The sequence below is a fragment of the Populus euphratica genome, unplaced genomic scaffold (assembly GCF_000495115.2).
Source record: "Populus euphratica unplaced genomic scaffold, PopEup_1.0 scaffold298.1, whole genome shotgun sequence".
Taxonomy (NCBI): domain Eukaryota; kingdom Viridiplantae; phylum Streptophyta; class Magnoliopsida; order Malpighiales; family Salicaceae; genus Populus; species Populus euphratica.
The window spans coordinates 1-8,172 of record NW_011500186.1 but is presented as its reverse complement, the minus strand read 5'-3'; positions in this window follow the sequence as shown (position 1 = coordinate 8,172).

Below are 8,172 nucleotides of genomic sequence, written 5' to 3'. Positions count from 1 at the left end.
CGTTAAAATAGAAAAACAATTTGCAAATTCCACAAAGCAAGGTATTCATCATTCAACTTCCATTAATCTATCCAAATAAACAAACTCTCATTAAATTTATATATCTGCTGAATACCTCTTAACAAGATATTAATAAACCTTTCTTTTGTGCTCAATATATCAACACATAATTATGGGGCTTTTCTTGGAAGAAAATAAAATTTTTGTTCTAATGTTTAAGGTTAACTTCCTTGGGTTGGGATTATTATTTTTTTCTTTTTTTTTAAATATATATACATATAACTTAAAACACCATGTATCTTTAACCCATGTAATGAGCTTTTGGCTAATGACTCCCAGACCAGTTAGTCTTAGGGCATTAGGTGTTGAGACACCCCTACGAGCTTAGTAACTCAGGTCATAGATAAAGACACCCCTACGAGCTTAGTAACTCGGGTCGCAGATACTGATATGTAGATAGTGCAATGTTTGATTCCCTTAAGCTTTTCTCCTCAACCTATGTAACAAGCGTTAGGCCAATAGCTCCTAAGTCAATTGACTTTAGGGTATTAGGTGTTAAAACACCCCTTCGAGCTTAATTGCTTAGGTTAGGGAGGCTACGAAACCAAACTTATCTACATTTTTATTATCATCATTCTTTTTTGTTTTTGTTTTGTTTTTGTGTTTTTTTTAATTATATATTATCCCTTTTTCCTTAGTTGTTACCTTTAACAAAAAAACATAAATAATGTAATAAACCATTATGCAACCCACAATCATATGTTAAAGTGTGTGTGTGTGTAAATAAAGGTTTAAGAATACATGTTAAATGAGTATATGAGCAGAATTAAGTGATAGTAATGCGAGAGTTTGTAAACCTGAATATGTCAAGAAGTATTATGATAGACCTTATTAAGAATGATTACTAAGATGCATCTCAAGAGTCATAAATAAATCTCCTTTACTCTGCCATCATAGTAACAACAACTTTGCACATGCTTTATGAAATAGAAAACACATTTATTTTTTTTTCTTTTTTTTTTAGCTACTACCCTCTCCCCCCAACCAAAATGAGACATTGTCCTCAATGTTCTAAGGTAGAAAGATAGAGTATAGAAGATATCACCTGAAATAACGAACACTGACAAACTTGATACACACTGAAACAAATATAAGAAACAACAAAACACAATAATAAAACCAAAAGATAGAAAGATTCACAAATGAAGGCTCAAATCTAATTTAAGCTTTTTACGGCTTTCCTTAAATGACCAATCTATGCGACTCATGGAGGGATCAATCACAGGAATGAAAGATTGTAGTTGGTCAATCAATTGTTCAGCAGTAGCAGCAGAGATTATGATTTGTCGTGTAGAAGATGTTAGAAATTCCTGTTTCATAGCATGATCAAGAAAAGACAACAACTTATCATAATAACCATTAACATTTAACAAACTTATGGGTTTATGGTGAATGTGCAGTTGGGCCCAAGAGGAGATATGAAAGATCTCTTCCAATATGCCTAGACTACCTAGTAAAGCAATGAAGGCATCAACATGGTTAAACATTGAATTGCACGATGCACATCTCCACTAGGATGCGTCTCAAGAGTCAATAAAACATTATCTAAAGACTCCTTACTCAAGCCATCCTTAATGAATTGTATTTTATCTTCACGGTTTATAGATACCATTCCTAAAGAACGACATTGTGCATTACAAGTCCATCTGGCACATCGATGACAGATTTTCAGTTGTTTTGCACAACGTTTCTTTGCAAAATTGCTTTTACCTGTTCCAGGCATGTGTGAAATGAAAGAATTAGAAGACTCACTTGATAATCGGACCTTTGCTTCAATCAACCAATGAATACCTTCAGGAATTCCATGATTCATTAACAACCTCAATCTTGCACATCTAGCACGGTAAATTTTTGTAATCGCATTCTGAGGCAGAGCGGGAAAATACTTTTTCAATTTTTCAAGATTAGTGTCCATTATCAAATGAGAATTGGAAAAGAGATTTAAAGAATTGCACAAATATATACAAAGATATCAGTTATTATGGGAAACTAAAAGAACCGATTTAAGTCATGGAGTAGCGTTGTCCGCCATTTGACCGGGGTGAGAGAAACTAGCAAAAATCACTAAAAAAGAAACAAAAAAAAAACAATGTGAGAAAAATAAAATAATCAACCTTTATCTACAAGATCATTCAAACAAGTTGATTCATTTTCATTAGAAAAATTATCAAAGTAAGTTTTCAAACGATATCCATTTTCCTTAAAAACTTTGTCATTTATTGAATTCTCAATATCAAAGGCCCCATAAGGATTGCACCATCTTGATCTTAGCTCTCTAGGGAATGAATAGAGTTGAGAATTATAAAACAAAACTTTTTGACCAGTATCAACTTTTGACAATTTTCACATATTTTGCAGAATGCACGCGTGTTCTTGAACATGGTGGGCCAATAAAATCCATTTTGAAAGATTTTTGTAGCTATCTTTTTTGACGAGAAATAACTTCCACATGCTTCAGAATGACAAAGTTTAATGACACTACTTACCTTATTGTCGGGAATGAATCTTTGAAATATTTGATCAGGACAATATTTGAATAAGTTAGGGTCATCACAATAAAAGTTCTTCACTTCGTTCAAAAACTTTTCTTTGTCTTGTCTACTCCAATCAGCTGGCAAATCTCCTAAAGCAAGAAAATTGATATTTTTATCATATCAAGGATTTGTTAGGAAAGTAATCATCGATTGGTGTGATGTCAAATGTCGAATTTGTTGTCACTTTTGATAAAAGATCCGCATCAGCATTTTCGGTGCGTTTTTCATCCGTGATTTCTTCCTTAGAATAAATCATTTGCAAATCTTCAGATTCATCGAACTCATTTTTACTTAAAGTAGATTCAAGTTGATCATAAAATAATTCATCAATATGATATACTTCTTGTAAATTATTATCATCTCCAGGTTGCTTGCAAATGTTGAAAATATTCATCTTCAATGTCATGTTTTCAAATGATAGCTTCATCAGTCCATTCCTACAATTAATCAATGCGTTAGAAGTTGCAAGAAATGGACGTTCTAAAATAACAGGAAATGAATTGCATGCTTCAACAGGTTTTGTGTCCAAGATAACAAAATCCACAGGATAAATAAATTTATCGACTTGTACTAACACATCTTCAATTATTCCTCTATGCATTTTTACAGATCTATCGGCAAGTAAAAGAGTTACAAAAATTGGTTTTAACTTACCTAGATTGAGACTTTCAAAAACTGAATATGGAAGTAAATTCACACTAGCACCATGATCAAGTAAGGGCTCTTTCAATTTTATGGTCTCCAATAAAACAAGAAATTATAGGACAACCAGGGTCTTTATATTTTAAAGTATTATTGTTCTGAAGAATGACACTTACTTGTTTGGCTAAAAAGACATTCTTTTTCACATTCAGTTTCCTCTTCACAGTGCATAGATCTTTCAAAAATTTAGCATATGAAGGAACCTGTTTAATAGCATCCAACAAAGGTATATTGATTCTTACCTGTTTGAAAGTTTCAAAGATTTTAGAGTTGTGATTGACTTTCCTTTGTTTGGTCATGGCTTAAGGAAATGAAAGTGCTGGCGGGGAATTAGTCATTTCTTTGCAATTTTCAGATTCAACCCCTTCCTTACCCTCAGAGATTAACTCATCATCTTTCTCATAAGGTTCAAAAATGGGTTTTTCAATAACCTTACTACTGCAAAGAGTAGTGACTGATTTGACTTGATCCATGTGTTGGTTTCGGGAACTACTTGCATTTGCATTATATTGCCCCTTGGAATTTTGTTGTGGTTGAGATGGAAACTTACCTTTCTTTTGAAAACTGAGAGCAGATGTCAATTTTGTAAGAGTATCTTTAAAATCTGTCATGTTTTGAGCAAGTTGAGTATTGATTGTCTCTTGCTTTTCAATGAATGCATGCAATGTTTCCTCAAGATTTCTTCTAGGAGGTGGAGCATAAGGAGGTACATATCCATGAGAATTTTGGAAATTGTGGTGTGCTTGAAACGGTGGTTGTGAAGTTTGTACATTGTTATTATCACTCTTCCAACTGAAATTTGGGTGATTTCTCCAACTAGGGTTGTATGTTTGTGAGTATGAGTTGTGGTTGGCCCTTTGGAAACTGTTTAAAGCATGGGCTTGTTCATGGAGACATTCCTTAAAAGAAGGCAAGGTTGGACAATCGTTGGTTGAGTGTTCATTTGTTTCACAGATTTGACACACAATGTTTTCAACAGATTTTAATTGACCACTCTTTTTCAATTCTAGTGCCTCGACTTTTCTAGCTAAAGATGCAAACTTGGCTTGAAGGTCATGATCTTCCCTAAGGTTGTACATACCTCCACTAGATGTATGAGGTTGAGTTTTACTCGGTGCCTCATATGTACCCGCGGTGTCCCAATTTTGAGCATTTTCAGCTAACAAGTCTAAGTACTCCATTGCTTCATCAGGGTCTTTATCTTCAAAAGTTCCATTGCACATCAATTCAACCATTTGCCTATCTTTAGGTGTTAACCCTTCATAGAAATGTGAAACCAATCTCCATGTTTCAAAACCATGATGAGGGCAAGTACTAAGCAAGTCTCGATACCTATCCCAACATTGGTAAAATGTTTCTCCTGGTTTTTGAGTGAAAGTAGTGATTTGTCTTTTGAAAGAGTTTGTTCTATGAGATGGAAAAAACTTCTTTAAAAACTGTTGTTGCATTTCATCCCAAGCACGAATGGATCCTGGTCTTAAATTTTGTAGCCATGTTTTAGCTTTATCTTTTAATGAAAAAGGAAAAAGCTTTAATCTAATGGTGTTCATGCTACAATTTAAATTATTATATGTGTTGCAGACCTCCTCAAATTCCCTTAAATGCAAGTATGGATTTTCCAATTCCAAACCATGAAAAGAAGGTAAAAGTTGAATAATACCTGGTTTAAAATTAAAATGAGATGCATCAGGAGGAAAAACTATGCATGATGGTGCACTTGTTCTTGTGGGATTCATGTGGTCTCTAAGTGTTCTAGCACGGTTATTCTCATTATTCTCATTATGAAGTGATTGATTATCTTCTTCGGCCATATTTTCTGAAAATGATGAGGATACCCTACAAAGTCTACCACTTGATGTACGTGACCACACTCTCATGCACGTGTAGGAATAAAATAAAAAGAAGAACAACAAAGCAAAAGAAGGAGGAAGAAAACAAAATAAAAAGAAACAAAAGAAAAGAAACAAAGTTATATACAAGAAAAGTGAAAAGAGAAAATAAAATAAATACTATAATTTATACAAGAACTTACCTCCCCGGCAACGGCGCCAAAAACTTGACACGACTAAAAGATTGATGTCTTCTCCCAAGTGCAGGAGTGTCGAAGTAATAAATAACCCGGCAAGACCGGGGTCGAACCACAGGGAGGTTAATTGTACAAATTATAAACAACAATTATAAACAATAATTATAAACAACAACAATAATAATAGAAGCAATAATAATACTAATAATAATAGTAGTAGTAGTACTAATAATAATAATAATAATAATAATAATAATAATAAAGAAAGAGAAGAAGAAGAAGATGATGAGAACTTGGAGATGGAAAATTAATGTAAGGATTAAACAATAATAATAACAAATGTCAAGGTTAGAGGTTCCACTAATGGTATATCAAACAAGTATAGTATAAACTCTTATTATTGAATTGGAAACCACACACAAAGGAGGTTCCAATCAGATTATATATTGTTAACATGATTACATTAGTCATCTTATTCAATTAATGCTAATACTTGTAAATCTCGTCAAGCATTCATGATTATAACTTATGTTAACAACAAATCAAGTTCCTTTCATAGCTCAGGTGTCGGTTATACCATACATTATGGGCTATGAAAGTGCCAAGCATTTGTTGTACCAAGTGTTATACAACATAAATCAAGATTAATCATTTAACAAGCAAAGTATTAAAGAGTAAACAAGATAACAAATATAAAACATGTTAGTATCAAACATTAAAGTCCATATTAAGTTTACATTATACTTATTCTCACACCATTAGTGTAACCTTTTCACCTTGACATAATTAACTTAGCTAGACATAATGAAAGAAAGCAAAATAGATAAACAAAATAAGAACATAAAAGTTAACTAAGTAAAGGAAAGGAAATGAAAGGCATAAACTTAATATTAATGAAAACAAAGCATAAAAAATACAAAGAGAGAAAGGAAGAGCATGATCTTGATCTGAACACCAAGATGCCTAAATGCATGGCAAATGCCTCCTTTTATAGGCCAAAATTGGGAACTATTGATTTGATGACTAATTGATAAGTGGGTGACCAACTTTTGACTTGGTGACAATCCTTATCTTCTCTTGTCTGCCCAAAACGTCATTGATAACGTCAAAACTGGAGCCAGTTGCAAACATGAAAGTTGTAGGCAATTGTCTCAGCTTTCTTGTGTAAAAAATTCAGCTCATTTGGACTTCTAGAACTCCAGATATGGCCAAAATACCGAACAGTGCTCGGGCTGGAAGACAGATTCGGGCTTCTTTGTTGTTTCTACAATTTGGACTTGATAATGGCCTTTTTAGATCTTGGGCTCCATATGAAAGTTGTAGGCCTATGTCTTACCTTTCCATCCATATAAATTGGACCTAAATCTGAGATCTACAGCTCCAGATATGATCCAATTACCGAATAGTGTTCCGATATGGACTACACCAGCATCTCTTTTCTAAGTTCGGCCATCTCTTTGTCCTTTCAATTTCAGTTCTTAAATTCATCAATCAATCCTTTTATTTATGTGATAGGCCTGCATTTAAAATGAACATTTACCTTAAATTAAAGGTATCTTATATTATTAGATACGTTATTATAAAACATGCTTTAGTTAAGGAGTTATTGATTCTTCGAGTGCAAAATGATGATATAAAACCTTGATAAAAATGCATTTTTAAGTACTAATCAAACATAGAACAAAGAAGAAGAACAACCGCAACTACCACTGGGCTTCCTAGCAGCCATCGCTGCCGCTACAAGTCACCTTCATCTTAGATACCAGAGCACCTCTAGTCTAGGTAATTCTTTCCCCCTTATATTTGTTTCCCGTTTCATCTTCTTGCATGCAAAACGAGTATTGTGCAAGTTTCTGCAAGTGAAGAAAAATAAGTTCTTGGTTGCTGTACATGATCACTGTAACCGGTTAATCATAATTGACTGGTTACTGTGCATGGGCACAATAACCAATTCGACAGCCTAGTCCACGAGGCTGGGCTAAGTCCCACCCAATATAAGATCATTCATTTTTTTTTTTTACTGATCTCGATCTAGTTTCTTTTTGGGCTGGGTCTAGCCCATGCCAAAAAAAATTTCAAAAACATTTTGTGATTTTCTCGTGTATTTTTCTATTCATTATGATTAATATCAGTTTGTATTTTTATATTATAAAGATAAAAATCTGGTATTAAAATACCTGATTTCTATATAAAAAAATATTTCATAGATACGGTCAAGTCTCTCAAAATTAAAAAAAAATCATATTGTATTTTCATACAATTAAGAAACTTAAAAAAAAAATATGTTTTATTATGCATTTTTGGCTTCAATAACAAGTTTATTAAAATCACGAGAACTTGGCCAATATTTTAAAAAATCCAAATAAAATATTTTGTTTTGTTTTAGTATTAGGGATTATGAATTTATATGTAAAATAAATTCTCGATATCAAAAAGACAATTCTTTTATTGATGTTAGGATGGTTAGACTGTAACTGATAAAATAAAGATCTCTTTACTAAGAATGATTTTTTTTAAACCATAAATGGATCAAATTAGAAATACAATAACATATTAGCTTTTTTATCAGAAAATCAAACAATACAGCTTATCTTTGGTAGAGTGCATTTGGGGTGTTAATACATTCCCTTTATGCAACTAATCCATGTGCCCATCTTGAAGACCAGTTAGGGTTCCTAGTGGCTAAAATACTAAGTTACGACTTCTATTTCATTTTTCCACCGGAAAAAACAATGATACCTTATCTCCTTGATTAGTACTTTAAATTACATTTTTAACATGATTTTATATCATCATTTTGCACTTGAAGTATCAATAACTCCTTAACTAAAACATGTTTTATAATAATAT